The sequence below is a fragment of the Ranitomeya imitator genome, chromosome 2 (genome assembly GCF_032444005.1).
Source record: "Ranitomeya imitator isolate aRanImi1 chromosome 2, aRanImi1.pri, whole genome shotgun sequence".
In the NCBI taxonomy this organism is placed as follows: Eukaryota; Metazoa; Chordata; class Amphibia; order Anura; family Dendrobatidae; genus Ranitomeya; species Ranitomeya imitator.
Genome location: NC_091283.1, coordinates 168,221,954 through 168,239,055, shown reverse-complemented (window position 1 = coordinate 168,239,055; position 17,102 = coordinate 168,221,954). Strand labels below are relative to the sequence as shown.

The following is a 17,102-nucleotide window of genomic DNA, read 5'->3' as shown; positions in this document are numbered from 1 at the left end:
GCCCATCTTCGCACAAAAGGACCGCCAAAACCTTGAAACAAACTGGGAACCTCTGTCCGAGACTATGTTCTCCGGAATGCCATGCAAACGAACCACATGCTGGAAAAACAATGGCACCAAATCAGAGGAGGAAGGTAATTTAGACAAGGGTACCAAATGGACCATCTTAGAGAAGCGATCACAAACCACCCAAATGACCGACATCCCTTGAGAAACAGGGAGATCAGAAATAAAATCCATGGAAATATGCGTCCAGGGCCTCTTCGGGACCGGCAAGGGCAAAAGCAACCCACTGGCACGAGAACAGCAGGGCTTAGCCCGAGCACAAGTCCCACAGGACTGCACAAAAGAACGCACATCCTGTGACAAAGAAGGCCACCAAAAGGATCTAGCCACCAAATCTCTGGTACCAAAGATTCCAGGATGACCAGCCAACACCGAACAATGAACCTCAGAGATAACTCTACTAGTCCATCTATCAGGGACAAACAGTTTCTTGACGAAAATTGGACGCACAAAAAATGCAACTTGTTGCATTTTCTTGCATCCGACGCTAGCGTCGGAAACGACGCACGTGTCGAAAAACGCGACCAAAAAAACGCACGCGTCCCCTATGTTAAACATAGGGGCGCGTCGCCGCTGCGTCGCCGACGCAACAGCGACGCACATTAGCGTAACGCTAATGTGAACGTAGCCTATCAGGGACAAACAGTTTCTCCGTTGGACAACGGTCAGGTCTATCAGCCTGAAACTTCTGCAGTACGCGCCGTAAATCAGGGGAGATGGCAGACAAAATTACCCCCTCTTTAAGAATACCCGCCGGCTCCGGAACACCCGGAGAGTCAGGCACAAAACTCCTTGACAGGGCATCAGCCTTCACATTCTTAGATCTCGGAAGGTATGAAACCACAAAATCAAAACGGGAGAAAAAGAGCGACCATCGAGCCTGTCTAGGATTCAACCGTTTGGCAGACTCGAGATAAGTCAAATTCTTGTGATCCGTCAAGACCACCACGCGATGTTTAGCTCCTTCAAGCCAATGTCGCCACTCCTTGAATGCCCACTTCATGGCCAACAACTCTCGATTGCCAACATCATAATTGCGCTCAGCAGGCGAGAATTTTCTAGAAAAGAAGGCACAAGGTTTCATCACCGAGCCATCAGAACTTCTTTGCGACAAAACAGCCCCTGCTCCAATCTCAGAAGCATCAACCTCGACCTGAAACAGGAGCGAAACATCTGGCTGGCACAGCACAGGGGCAGAAGAAAAACGACACTTCAACTCCTGAAAAGCCTCTACAGCCGCAGAGGACCAATTGACCACATCAGCACCTTTCTTGGTCAAATCAGTCAACGGTTTAGCAATACTAGAAAAATTAGCGATGAAGCGACGGTAAAAATTAGCAAAGCCCAGGAACTTCTGTAGGCTCTTCACCGATGTCGGCTGAGTCCAATCATAAATGGCCTGGACCTTAACAGGGTCCATCTCGATAGTAGAAGGGGAAAAAATGAAACCTAAAAACAAAACCTTCTGAACTCCAAAGAGACACTTAGACCCCTTCACAAACAAGTAATTCGCACGAAGGACCTGGAACACCATTCTGACCTGCTTCACATGAGACTCCCAATCATCCGAAAAGACCAAAATGTCATCCAAATGTACAATCATGAATCTATCCAGGTACTCTCGGAAGATGTCATGCATAAAGGACTGAAACACAGATGGAGCATTAGAAAGCCCGAATGGCATAACCAGGCACTCAAAATGGCCCTCGGGCGTAATAAATGCTGTTTTCCATTCATCGCCCTGTTTAATTCGCACAAGATTATACGCCCCTCGAAGATCTATCTTGGTGAACCAACTAGCCCCCTTAATCCGAGCAAACAGATCGGACATCAGCGGCAAAGGATACTGAAATTTGACTGTGATCTTATTAAGAAGGCGGTAATCAATACAAGGTTTTAAAGAGCCATCCTTCTTGACCACAAAAAAGAACCCTGCTCCCAAAGGTGACGACGACGGGCGAATATGACCCTTCTCCAAGGATTCCTTTATATAACTCCGCATAGCAGCGTGCTCTGGCACCGATAAATTAAACAGTCGGCCCTTAGGAAACTTACTACCGGGAATCAAATTAATAGCACAATCGCAATCCCTATGAGGTGGTAGGGCACCGGATTTGGGCTCCTCAAAAACATCCCGGTAATCTGATAAAAACTCAGGGACTTCAGAAGGAGTGGAAGGCGAAATTGATAACAATGGAACATCACCATGTACCCCTTGACAACCCCAGCTGGACACAGACATAGATTTCCAATCCAATACTGGATTATGGACCTGTAGCCATGGCAACCCCAAAACGACCACATCATGCAGATTATGCAACACCAAAAAGCGAATATCCTCCTGATGTGCAGGAGCCATGCATATGGTCAATTGCGTCCAGTATTGAGGCTTATTCTTGGCCAAAGGTGTAGCATCAATTCCTCTCAATGGAATAGGATACTGCAAGGACTCCAAGGAAAAACCACAGCGCCTGGCAAACTCTAAGTCCATCAAATTCAGGGCAGCGCCTGAATCCACAAATGCCATAACAGAATAGGACGACAGAGAGCAAATCAGAGTAACGGACAAAAGAAATTTAGACTGTACTGTACCAATGGTGGCAGACCTAGCGAACCGCTTAGTGCGCTTAGGACAATCGGAGATAGCATGAGTGGAATCACCACAGTAAAAACACAGTCTATCCCGACGTCTGTGTTCTTACCGTTCAGCCCTGGTCAAAGTCCTATCACACTGCATAGGCTCAGGCCTATTCTCAGAGAACACCGCCAAATGGTGCACAGCTTTGCGCTCACGCAAGCGCCGATTGATCTGAATGGCCAAGGACATAGACTCATTCAGACCAGCAGGCGTGGGAAATCCCACCATGACATCCTTAAGGGCTTCAGAAAGACCCTTTCTGAAAATTGCCGCCAGGGCACATTCATTCCACTGAGTAAGCACAGACCACTTTCTAAACTTCTGACAGTACACCTCCGGTTCATCCTGACCCTGACACAATGCCAGCAAGATTTTCTCTGCCTGATCCACGGAATTTGGTTCATCATAAAGCAATCCAAGCGCCAGAAAAAACGCATCAACATCACGCAATGCAGGATCTCCTGGCGCAAGGGAAAATGCCCAGTCTTGAGGGTCACCACGCAACAAAGAAATAATGATTTTTACTTGTTGAGCGGGGTCACCAGAGGAGGGGGGTTTTAAAGCTAGAAACAGTTTACAATTATTTTTGAAATTTAGAAACTTAGCTCTATTCCCAGAAAACAAATCAGGAATAGGAATTCTAGGCTCTAACATAGGATTCTGAACCACAAAATCTTGAATGTTTTGTACCCTTGCAGTGAGATGATCCACACAAGAGGACAGACCTTGAATGTCCATCTCTACACCTGTGTCCTGAACCACCCAAATGTCTAGGGGAAAAGAAAGACAAAACACAGTGCAAAGAAAAAAAAATGGTCTCAGAGCTTCTCTTATCCCTCTATTGAGATGCATTAATACTTTGGGCCAGCTGTACTGTTATGACCTGGTGGTTAGGAGCACCCGGAATGACCTGATAGTTAAAACTCATGCAGGACAAGGAAAAGGCAGCCCCCCACATATATTAACTGTGAGTTAAGATTAAAGTCACAAACACAGAAATTAAAACAGGTTTTAGCACAGGGAGGCCAGACTAACTAAATAGACAGAGGATAGGAAAGATATCTTCGCGGTCAGCACAAAAACTACAAAAGACCACTCAGAGTGTGCAAAAAGACCCCCGCACCGACTCACGGTGCGGAGGCGCCACCCTGCATCCCAGAGCTTCCAGCTAGCAAGACAAAATAATGAAAGCAAGCTGGACTAGAAAACCATGAACAGAAAATAACAAACGGGGACTTAGCTTCTTGCAGGAAGAGACAGGTCTCAGAAAGATCCAAGAGCGAACTGAAGCAATGCAGAAACATTGACAGCTGGCATGGAGTAACGATCTAAGTGGAGTTAAATAGAGCAGCAAACCAAAGGATAAACCCCGTCACCTGTGTAAGGAACCTCAGAGGCAGCAGCTCCATTCACAGCCACCAGAGGGAGCCCACAGACAGAACTCACCGAAGTACCATTCACGACCACAGGAGGGAGCTCGACAACAGAATTCACAACAGCATTGGTGTGGTCAGCAGAGGACAATTTGAAGGAGGGACCGCAGACAGACTTAGTAGGCCTAAAATAAAAAAATTAGGCTCAATGCAGTTTGAATTATCTTGCAGGGGTACACAGGCAGCATTGGTGTGGTCAGCGGAGGACAATTTGAAGGAGGGACCGCAGACAGACTTAGTAGGCCTAAAATTAAAAAAAATAGAATTATTCTTACCGTTAATTCGGTTTCTAGGAACCTTCCACGACGGCATATGGAGGTTGCCTCTTTGTCCTAATGGGGAACAGGAAATGGAGAGGTTAAAAGGCCCTCCCACCTCCCTCTCACCAGTGACTTATAACTGAAAACCATAGCACCGGTTTACCTTGAATCCCAGATTTTAATCCAGGAGTATATAGGGAGGGAACTAGCGCCGTTGTGGAAGGTTCCTAGAAACCGAATTAACGGTAAGAATAATTCTATTTTCTCTAGTCACCTTCCACGACGGCATATGGAGGAATACCAACTAATTTTGGCGCTAGGGAGGGACAACAGCCTGGAGTACTTTCCGGCCGAAGGCTAAATCCTTGTTGGACATTACGTCTAGTCTGTAATGTCTGGAGAAAGTATGCAACGAAGACCACGTGGCTGCCCTGCAGATTTGCTCTGTTGATGCACCTGATCTTTCTGCCCAGGAGACTGAGGTTGATCTAGTCGAATGAGCCTTGATTCCTACTGGAGGAGTTTTATCTTGAGCGAGATATGCTTCTGCTATCGCTTTCTTTATCCAGTTGGCAATAGTGCTTTTTGCTAGTTTCTTTCCTTTATTTTGTCCTGATGGATGGACAAATAGGTTCTGATCAATTCTTTAAGAGCTGGTTTGCTCTAGGTAAAATAATACAATGCGTCTGACATCCAGAGTATGAAATTTTTCTTCTTTTGGATTTGTTGAATTTTGGCAAAAGGAAGGTAAAACAATTTCCTGAGAGCGGTGGAAATCTGATACGACCTTTGGAAGAAAGGAAGGGTCAAGGCGCAGTATTATAGAGTCATCTCGGATAGATAAGTATGGTTCTCTTATTGAGAGGGCCTGTAATTCTCCTATCCTCCTTGCTGAGGTAATGGCCATTAGAAAAATTGTTTTATAAATCAGATTTTTCTGAGAGCAGGAGCATAATGGTTCAAAGGGTGGACCTGTAAGCCCTTGTAATACCAGATTCAGGTCCCATATTGGTACTGTTATTTGTTTTTTAGGGTTCATTCTAGAGGCTGATATCATGAACCTCTTAATCCATCGATGATTCGCCAGATCCTGGTCAAATATTGAACTGAGGGCGGAAACTTGGACTTTTAGGGTGCTAGGCCTGAGGCCTAATTCTAAGCCTTTTTGCAGAAAATCTAGAATTTGTGATAAATTCGGATTGAAGGGATCTGGTACTTCAGGAAGACATAAAGATGAGAATTTCTTCCATATTTTATTGTATATAGCAATGGTTACCGGCTTTCTTGATTTTTGAAGTGTGGAAACCACTGCTTCTGATAGTCCTTTGGCTCTCAACACCTGGGCTTCAGTAGCCATGCCACCAGATTCCATTTGTGGACATCTAGTAGATGGATTGGTCCTTGAGAAAGAAGGTTTTCTTCCATCGGAAACTGGAACGGCCCATCCACCTGTAAATCCACTGTCATGTTGTACCAACTCCTCTTTGGCCACAAAGGAGCTACCAATATAGGTGGTGTCTGTTCTTCCCGAACCTTCTGCAAGACTTTTGCCAATATCGGAATTGGTGGAAACGCATAGACCAGCCGAAAATTCCATTTCTGGACCAATGCATCCACTCCTCTGGAGCCGTCTCTGGGGTTTAGGGAGAAGAAGGTTTCGACTTTCGCATTTTGCCGGGACGCAAAGAGGTCGATTTCTGGAAGACCCCATTTGTTCACCAGCATCTCGAAACTTTGGTTGCTCAAACACCATTCTCCGGGATGTATGTCCTGACGGCTTAGATAATCTGCCTGAGTGTTGGATGAGCCTTTCAGGTGAACTGCCGTCAGGGATAACAGATGTCTTTCTGCCCAGGAGCATATTCGGGCAGATATGTTCTTCAGGTTATACACTGAAAGAGAATGCCTCATATGCAGATCAAAAACACCAGAAATCCTCCACTACTAAATCCGTACCAATAGAGAAACAAACGAAGGTGAGATTTCCAATATATGCAATATTTATTAGTTAAAATAACGATACAATATAGTTAAATGTAATAATTCATATATTCAAAAGAGTACATGCCCGATGGAGAAAAACCATCATGAACTAGGTGTCGACAGACAAAGAAACATAGCGGGAATAGGACACAAGGGCACAACATGAGCCTAAAAAGTCACACAGGATGTGATGCATATATCTATCTCATGATGCTCTAGTCTCGATATCTATGATGGTAGATGGCAGGGGATGATACTGAGAGCGTAACTCTATAAACAATGTAGCCAGAAATATTGCACAGTGCCCATAGGCCGATCGCATAATAAATGCATATCCATAAATAGAGGTACAACTGATAGTGCTGAGTATAAGAAGCTAATCTTACTCCCAATAATACACCAAACCCCTAAGCCAGTGTACCCAATAAGGGTGCCATAGGAGCCCTAGAGCGGAGAGAAGCACAAAATACCTGTTGCCATGTTAGCCCGATAGTCCAACCCGCACTGGATAACCTCGACGCGCGTTTCACCACGCCTGTGGCTTCGTCAGGAGGTAAATAGGCATGATCATGATCCCCTTTTATAGTGGCATATGTAACTGAGGGAAGATTAACAGCCATGCGTGGCGCGCCCCCGCCATGTTGCGGCGCGCCGAGGAGAGCGGCGCACCCGATGAGCGTCACCACGTCACGTGATCCGGTCATGTGACCGGACCCGTGACCATGGAGACGCTACACCGGAACCTAGCGCCACCCACCACTGCGCGACGCAGCGCATGCGCGGTGCGCGCGCTGGCCCGAAAAACAGAGGACAGAAGAAGGTGAGCCAAACCACCCCCCGAAACAAAAAAAAAAAAAAGGGAGGGGGAAAGGGTAAAGGGGAGGAGCGACAAAAAGGACACAGCATAGTCCTCACTATTACACGTAAAAGGACTACAAATAGTTAGATAGTATGTAACAGCGGCGTTGGGCAAAATCACACGGCACCCACGCCAAACCATACAAGGGGTATGTCTATATATATATAGGTCCTGCTAAAGGCTCTTATTAAATAGGTCCCCCGTATGGATAAACGTATACCGCACATGCCCATAGACCCGAACCATGGTACAGACATAAAGAATAAACAAAACAAAACACATAATTGTATATCACACCTACACACCGATAGAGGGGGTAGGGCGCTGATCACTCAACATGACACCAATCAAGTGTCTATAACAAACAAAAATATACCATTGAAAAATATAAAGCAAGATAACAGAAAAATCATATAATGCATCTAAACAAGTTGTCATCCCATGGGCTGTGGTATCCTTTGTTGATGAATCACGGTGACGAGTCTGCCAGTCGCGCTGCCCAACCAGTAACAGGTCCTAAAGATAGTCCAAGGCACAGTCCTCCACTCCGTCCAATTGTTACGCCATATATTGCACAACATGCATTCCACAGCAGTATAGCATAGAACTATATAACTAGAATAAAGAAAACAAGTTAAAAATCTATACACAAAACAGAGAATCCTTAAACAATAAAAAACACACAAAAAGTGAATTTAAAATTCGCGCCTACTAATCAAAGAAAGGACTTGAAGCTTAATGCCTCATTCAGGCCTTTGGGGGCGACCGTATCCAAACAAACCATCCACTTTGTTTCCCTTTTAAGCAATTCCTTTCGATAATCCCCCCCACGGATACCCAATTGCACCCTAGCGATACCTTTGAACCTGAGCATTCTCGGGTTACTGTTATGGTGGGTACGGAAATGCTTAGGTATAGTCTTTAAGATCGAAAGATCATGAGCCCCCGCCGCGTTTTTAATGTCCCTGGCGTGTTCCAGGATCCTAACCCTCAACTGCCTGGTCGTCATACCCACATAGATGAATTTACACGGGCAGGAGGCGTGATAGATCACTCTATCCGTGGTACAAGAGATATGATGTGTGATTTTATAGGTGCTGGTCATATCACTGTTGTCAAATGTGAATGCCCTATCCATGTACTGTACAGAGCAGTCACCACATTGGAAGGATCCCCAAATCGGACCAGCCCGTATCGAAAAGCAAGATTCTTGTGGTGCCACGTAATGGCTACGAGTGAGCAAATCTTTGAGGTTTTTAGAGCGTCTCCATGTCACTGAGGGGTTAGCAGGTAGATATCTGCTCAGATCTTCATCTGCTGTCAAAATGGACCAATGTCTACGCAAAATATCCATGACATCAGTCCATCTTGTATTAAAGGTTGTGATGAATCTAACAGACTCATCCTGTGGATGTAACGCCTTCTTCGCGGCCAATAATTGGCCACGTGGAGTGCCAGCCGCTCTCCTGTACCCCTTGCGTATATCTTTATGGTTATAGCCCCGTTGCTGTAATTATTATTATTGCACTTTAACCCCTTTCTGCCATTAGACGTACTATTGCGTCCATGTGGGGTGGGCTTTACTTTTCAAGGACGCAATAGTACGTCATATGCGATCGGCAGCGCTCACGGGGGGAGCGCCGCCGATCGCGGCCGGGTGTCAGCTGTTTATCGCAGCTGACATCCGGCACTATGTGCCAGGAGCGGTCACGGACCGCCCCCGGCACATTAACCCCCGGCACACCGCGATCAAAGATGATCGCGATGTGCCGGCGGTACAGGGAAGCACCGCGCAGGGAGGGGGCTCCCTGCGGGCTTCCCTGAGCCCCCCGCAGCAACGCGATGTGATCGCGTTGCTGCGAGGGTCTCACCTCCCTCCCTGCTCCCTCCAGCCCCGGATCCAAGATGGCCGCGGATCCGGGTCCTGCAGGGAGGGAGGTGGCTTCACAGAGCCTGCTCAGAGCAGGCACTGTGAAGGCTGCAGCGCTGCATGTCAGATCAGTGATCTGACAGAGTGCTGTGCAAACTGTCAGATCACTGATCTGTGATGTCCCCCCCCTGGGACAAAGTAAAAAAAAAAAATTTCAAATGTGTAAAAAAAAATAAAAAAAAAATATTCCAAAATAATGAAAAAAAAAATAAAAATATTATTCCCATAAATACATTTCTTTATCTAAATAATAAAAAAAAAAACAATAAAAGTACACATATTTAGTATCGCCGCGTCCGTAACGGCCCGACCTATAAAACTGGCCCACTAGTTAACCCCTTCAGTAAACACCGTAAGAAAAAAAAAAAAAACGAGGCAAAAAACAACGCTTTATTATCATACCGCCGAACAAAAAGTGGAATAACACGCGATCAAAAAGACAGATATAACTAACCATGGTACCGCTGAAAACGTCATCTTGTCCCGCAAAAAACGAGCCGCCATACAGCATCATCAGCAAAAAAATAAAAAAGTTATAGTCCTGAGAATAAAGCGATGCAAAAATAATTATTTTTTCTATAAAATAGTTTTTATCGTATAAAAGCGCCAAAACATAAAAAAATGATATAAATGAGGTGTCGCTGTAATCGTACTGACCCGAAGAATAAAACTGCTTCATCAATTTTACCAAACGCGGAACGGTATAAACGCCTCCCCCAAAAGAAATTCATGAATAGCTGGTTTTTGGTCATTCTGCCTCACAAAAATCGGAATAAAAAGCGATCAAAAAATGTCACGTGCCCGAAAATGTTACCAATAAAAACATCAACTCGTCCCGCAAAAAACAAGACCTCACATGACTCTGTGGACCAAAATATAGAAAAATTATAGCTCTCAAAATGTGGTAACGCAAAAAATATTTTTTGCAATAAAAAGCGTCTTTCAGTGTGTGACGGCTGCCAATCATAAAAATCCGCTAAAAAACCCGCTATAAAAGTAAATCAAACCCCCCTTCATCACCCCCTTAGTTAGGGAAAAATTAAAAAAATGTATTTATTTCCATTTTCCCATTAGGGCTAGGGTTAGAGTTAGGGCTAGGGTTAGGGCTAGGGTTAGGGCTAGGGTTAGGGCTAGGGCTAGGGTTAGGGCTAGGGTTAGGGCTAGGGTTAGGGCTAGGGTTAGGGCTAGGGTTAGGATTAGGGTTAGGGTTAGGGCTACAGTTTGGGTTGGGGCTAAAGTTACAGTTAGGGTTTAGATTACATTTACGGTTGGGAATAGGGTTGGGATTAGGGTTAGGGGTGTGTCAGGGTTAGAGGTGTGGTTAGGGTTACTGTTGGGATTAGGGTTAGGGATGTGTTTGGATTAGGGTTTCAGTTATAATTGGGGGGTTTCCACTGTTTAGGCACATCAGGGGCTCTCCAAACGCGACATGGCGTCCGATCTCAATTCCAGCCAATTCTGCGTTGAAAAAGTAAAACAGTGCTTCTTCCCTTCCGAGCTCTCCCGTGTGCCCAAACAGGGGTTTACCCCAACATATGGGGTATCAGCGTACTCAGGACAAATAGGACAACAACTTTTGGGGTCCAATTTCTCCTGCTACCCTTGGGAAAATACAAAACTCGGGGCTAAAACATATTTTTTGTGGGAAAAAAAAAGATTTTTTATTTTCACGGCTCTGCGTTATAAACTGTAGTGAAACACTTGGGGGTTCAAAGTTCTCACAACACATCTAGATTAGTTCCCTGGGGGGTCTAGTTTCCAATATGGGGTCACTTGTGGGGGGTTTCTACTGTTTAGGTACATTAGGGGTTCTGCAAACGCAATGTGACGTCTGCAGACCATTCCATCTAAGTCTGCATTCCAAATGGCGCTCCTTCCCTTCCGAGCTCTGCCATGCGCTCAAACGTTGGTTTCCCCCAACATACGGGGTATCAGCGTACTCAGGACAAATTGGACAACAACTTTTGGGGTCGAATTTCTCCTCTTACCCTCGGGAAAATACAAAACTGGGGGCTAAAAAATAATTTTGGGGGGAAAGATTTTTTTTTTTAATTTTCACGGCTCTGCGTTACAAACTATAGTGAAACACTTGGGGGTTCAAAGCTATCACAACACATCTAGATGAGTTCCTTAGGGGGTCTAGTTTCCAAAATGGTGTCACTTGTGGGAGGTTTCTACTGTTTAGGTACATTAGGGGCTCTGCAAATGCAATGTGACACCTGCAGACCATTCCATCTAAGTCTGCATTCAAATGGCACTCCTTCCCTTCTGAGCCCTCCCATGTGCCCAAACAGTGGTTCCCCCCACATATGGTGTATCATCGCACTCAGGACAAATTGGGCAACAAATTTTGGGGTCCAATTTCTCCTGTTACCCTCGGGAAAATACAAAACTGGGGGCTAAAAAATAATTTTTGTGGGAAAAAATTTTTGTTTTATTTTTACGGCTCTCCATTATAAACTTCTGTGAAGCCCTTGGTGGGTCAAAGCGCTCAGCACACATCTAGATAAGTTCCTAAGGGGGTCTACTTTCCAAAATGGTGTCACTTGTGGGGGGTTTCTACTGTTTAGGTACATTAGGGGCTCTGCAAACGCAATGTGACACCTGCAGACCATTCCATCTAAGTCTGCATTCAAATGGCACTCCTTCCCTTCTGAGCCCTCCCATGTGCCCAAACAGTGGTTCCCCCCACATATGGTGTATCATCGCACTCAGGACAAATTGGGCAACAAATTTTGGGGTCCAATTTCTCCTGTTACCCTCAGGAAAATACAAAACTGGGGGCTAAAAAAATAATTTTTGTGGGAAAAAAATTTAGTTTTATTTTTACGGCTCTGCATTATAAACTTCTGTGAAGCACTTGGTGGGTCAAAGTGCTCACCACACCTCTAGATAAGTTCCTTAGGGGGTCTACTTTCCAAAATGGTGTCACTTGTGGGGGGTTTCAATGTTTAGGCACATCAGTGGCTCTTCAAACGCAACATGACGTCCCATCTCAATTCCTGTCAATTTTGCATTGAAAAGTCAAACGGCGCTCCTTCCCTTCCGAGCTCTCCCATCCGCCCAAACAGTGGTTTACCCCCACATATGGGCTATCAGCATACTCAGGACAAATTGTACAACAACTTTTGGGGTCCAATTTCTTCTCTTACCCTTGGGAAAATAAAAAATTGGGGGCGAAAAGATAATTTTTGTGAAAAAATATGATTTTTATTTTTACGGTTCTACATTATAAACTTCTGTGAAGCACTTGTTGGGTCAAAGTGCTCACCACACCTCTAGATAAGTTCCTTAGGGGGTCTACTTTCCAAAATGGTGTCACTTGTGGGGGGTTTCAATGTTTAGCCACATCAGGGGCTCTCCAAACGAAACATGGCGTCCCATCTCAATTCCAGTCAATTTTGCATTGAAAAGTCAAATGGCACTCCTTCGCTTCCGAGCTCTGCCATGCGCCCAAACAGTGGTTTACCCCCACATGTGGGGTATTGGCATACTCAGGACAAATTGTACAACAATGTTTGGGGTCCATTTTCTCCTGTTACCCTTGGTAAAATAAAACAAATTGGAGCTGAATTAAATTTTTTGTGAAAAAAAGTTAAATGTTCATTTTTATTTAAACATTCAAAAAATTCCTGTGAAGCACCAGAAGGGTTAATAAACTTCTTGAATATGGTTTTGAGCACCTTGAGGGGTGTAGTTTTTAGAATGGTGTCACACTTGGGTATTTTCTATCATATAGACCCCTCAAAATGACTTCAAATGAGATGTGGTCCCTAAAATAAAATGGTGTTGTAGAAATGAGAAATTGCTGGTCAACTTTTAACCCTTATAACTCCCTAACAAAAAAAAATTTTGGTTCCAAAATTGTGCTGATGTAAAGTAGACATGTGGGAAATGTTACTTATTAAGTATTTTGTGTGACATATCTCTGTGATTTAATTGCATAAAAATTCAAAGTTGGAAAATTGCGAAATTTTCATAATTTTCGCCAAATTTCCGTTTTTTTCACAAATAAACGCAGGTACTATCAAATAATTTTTACCACTGTCATGAAGTACAATATGTCACAAGAAAACAATGTCAGAATCACCAGGCTCCATTGAAGCGTTCCAGAGTTATAACCTCATAAAGGGACAGTGGTCAGAATTGTAAAAATTGGCCCGGTCATTAACGTGCAAACCACCCTTGGGGGTAAAGGGGTTAATCATAAATATATGTTTATTTCTATGCACTTTTTTAAAATCAGTGTTTTATATGTACCAATAATGTGCACTCTATATTTGTACTAAGTATATTTATATATTTTGTTACACATTTATGTTTTTGGTGATACAAATGTATCATAATGAATAGCACGTGTATATATATATTTTTCATATATTTTTCACCTCTTTTTTATAGCTATAGCATTGCATAGTTTTTTATTATCTTTTTTTATTGTTGTGGTAGCATATTTGTCCCCACATTTTAATTGTAGGACATAATTTAAATCTGTCCCTTAGAATAGGCTAGTCCAAATAGGTTGTCCTGATAAATATGATCTAGGTTGTGCTGTGCGCGTCTTCTGCTCCCGCGGTGTGGGCGCCTACCTTCCCGTGTCCTGCTTGCGGCGCCGTGGGTCGCGCGACAGCGCGATTCTGTGACGTTGCCGCAGGATGCGGGGAGGGGGGGCTGTCGCCGTGGCAGTGGAAGACGCGCCACTATCATTGCACAATTTCTTACTGCCCCTATTGGATTTATATGTGGTGTTTTGCGCATCTCTTGCTCCCGTGGTGGGCACGCCGTCCGTCCCTTGCCTCGCCTGTAGCGCCATGGATCGCGCGATAGCGCGTCTCTGTGGCGCTGCCGCGGTGCGCGGGGTGTGGGTGTTGTCGCCATGGCAACGGGCGATGCGCTATTACCTGAGCACCACATCCAACATGGCCGCTAGTGTTGTGTGCATTCTCAGCTGCTCGGGTGTGCGCATACTCCGCCTCTTGCCTGGCTGGTGACGTCTCTGACGGCGCGTCGCGCCTTCTTGTGACGTCGCTGCTGGGCGTGGGGTGGTGTGTGGGCACCGGAGTTGCGTGTAAGGCGCTTAATAATGCGCCGGTATTGTGATTGGATCTTGTTCCAACTCTGATCATATATCAAGTGGCAGCTTGACCTCCCTCACATCACTCCCTGAAGAAGCAAGACGTGTGAAACGCGCGTTGGAGTGTGAGGAGGCAGCTCCGCTTCATCTGTTATGACTACTGGTCAGTATGTATACTTTTGCACTATGCACTAGGCACTTTTCTTGCTTTAAAGCTGCTTTATGTGAGGGTAGGTGCATTATACTGAAAGTTACTTTTAGAATATTTACTCTGATATAGACATTTATGCACTTTCTCCCTTATACTTATGTCCCATGGTGGGAATACATTGATATAGCAGCCCTGCGAAATATGTTTATATAGCAGCTTTGAGAAGCAGGTGTATTACTTTTTCTTGACTAGTGGTACTCAGATATTATAATAGGAAATATCCTTCTACAAAACATTGTATATATTATTATTTTGGATGTCCAGAGCTGCTCCTCCTGTTTTTATTATTTGTGTATTGTTCTATTGGTGTCAATAAAATATTTTGAATTTTTATATATCTTTCTGATTATTTATATTCAAGTGGTTTTTTTCTTGATTGGTTTAAAAATTGGTGCATCTGCTTGAAGTGTAGTTATCTTTACTTTGGGATTTTTTCCTTGTCGGATTAAACCGTTGCTGTAATTGTCTGGTAAGTACTGTTGCCTGATTTTGGAACCTACCATCGTCAGAACAGATGCGTTTCATACGAAGGAATTGGCCCACCGGTATCGCCCTAGTCGTCTGGGGATGGTGGGCAGAGGAGGCATGAAGGAGGGCATTTACCGCCGTGCTTTTACGGTGAACATCAGTAGTTAAGTAGCCGTTTCCGTCTGTCTGAACAAGGACGTCGAGAAACTCCACCTCTTGTTTATTGTATTTGTACGTGAGTTTGATATTATACGGGTTATCGTTTAACCTCATCATGAATGTAGTTAGAGATGTCTCTGAGCCCTGCCATATAAACAGTATATCATCGATATACCTGAACCATGAGACCACGGCAGAGAAGTCCTCCATTTCATAGACCACCTCCTTCTCCCACAGCCCCAGGAACAGATTAGCGTATGAGGGCGCACAAGTCGCCCCCATCGCTGTACCCTGGAGCTGTAGGAAAAAGCGGTCCTTAAATGTAAAGAAATTAGTCAAAATAAATTTCAAAAGATCCAAAACAAAATCAATCAGGGAATTATTCAAATTTGTCATGTCCAAGAAGGACCTCGATGCCGTGATCCCATGGTCATGGAACATCGATGTATATAGCGATTCCACGTCGCACACCACTAAAAACATGTCTCGTTCCAATTGGATGTTATTGAGACGTGTCAAAATATCTGTGGTGTCCTTAATGAAAGAAGGCAGGGTCTCTACACATTGTTGAAGATAGAAATCCACAAAGCGGCAAATGGCCTCACTGATGCCTCCAATCCCCGAGACTATCGGGCGACCCGGTGGGCATATCTTATCTTTGTGAATTTTGGGCAGAAGGTAGAACGTTGGAGTGGTCGGTGCATGTGTGACCAACCCCTCCAACATCCTACCCGTAATAATGCCCTCCTGATGTGCTATCTGTAAGATCCCATCAAGTTCACTCTTGTATGAAGCAAGCGGATTGCTATCTAATCTCCTATAGCATTGTTTATTGTGAAGTTGCCTAAAGGCCTCACGTTCGTACATCTTGCAAGGCCAGATCACAACATTTCCCCCCTTATCTGCAGGCTTATTCACTACATGTTTGAAATTGCGTAGTTCTTGGATAGCCCTATTCTCCTGAGAGGTAAGATTGTAAGATGATCTGTCTTCGGGGATCCTTTTAAGGTCCCTTTTGACCACTTTGAGAAAAATGTCTACATTAGAGCAAATACCTTGAGGGGGGAAATTGCGATCTGGGATGCAGATGCGTAGGAACCCTCGTCTCTTCAATTGTAGATTGTTCGGCAAGCAGTGACTCCAAATCCACCATGGCCTGTTGCTCTATATCAAGAGGAGAAGCATTTTTAGATTGGTTGATGAAGAATTTTTTAAAAGCCAGTTTCCTGGCAAATAACTCCAAGTAATCAAATCTAGCTGATGGTACAAAATTTAAGCCCTTCTCCAACACCCGAATGTGTGTGGGGGACAGTGACACATCAGACAGATTAATCACCTGCATATTTACCGCCCTCTCTTGTTCTGCTTCTTGTTGAAAGTGCGTGTGCGCATGGGGAGGAGTGGGGTGGCGGGTGTGTATGAAGCGGAATCCACCCTGTTGGTCTCTCCAACCCCACCCCTTTGGCCTAAAAAATGTTCTCCACATTGTTCTTCTGATAAAGACGATGTTATTGATGAGGAGCGTGATACAGGTTTTTGATTTATCTTTTTATATTGCCACCTATAGACTCGATTGGACGAATAGTCCTGTAGGTCTCGTTGGAATTTTCGGACTTTAGTGGCCTGTATTTCTTTTTCCCATTTAATAAGGTCTCCTTCCAAATCCTTATCAAACTTAGCACACTCCTCAGTGGTCAGTGAGGCTTGTATTTTACTCTTTAGAGTGTCCAACTCACTTTCCACACTTTCTAATGCCTTACGGTCTGAACCAATTAATAGTTCCAACAGTGTGCGTGAGCACTTAGTAAGAGTTTCCTCCCATTTAGCAGAGAAAGAGGGGTCACTAGTGTCCAATGTTGGATAAATCTGAATCCGTAGACCCCTTGGGACAATGTCCTTTTGGAGATAATTCTCTAATGCCACCTTGTTCCACCACAATTTTGTACGTTTTTTAAGCAGGCCTTTAATACCAAGCTTCAAGTCCTTAACATCACAGTTCTCAATGTCTGCGTCCACCTTAT

At 44.4% G+C, this 17,102-nt stretch overlaps 1 long non-coding RNA gene across 1 annotated transcript; it reads right to left on the bottom strand.

Moving 5' to 3' along the window:
* Positions 1 to 6,374: 6,374 nt before the first annotated feature.
* LOC138662357 (uncharacterized) lies at positions 6,375 to 16,320 on the bottom strand. Its single transcript, XR_011318022.1, has 2 exons — positions 16,137 to 16,320; positions 6,375 to 7,854 (listed from the first exon to the last, which is right to left on the bottom strand). It is a non-coding gene; the product is annotated as an uncharacterized lncRNA (long non-coding RNA).
* Between the last annotated feature and the right edge of the window lie 782 nt (positions 16,321 to 17,102).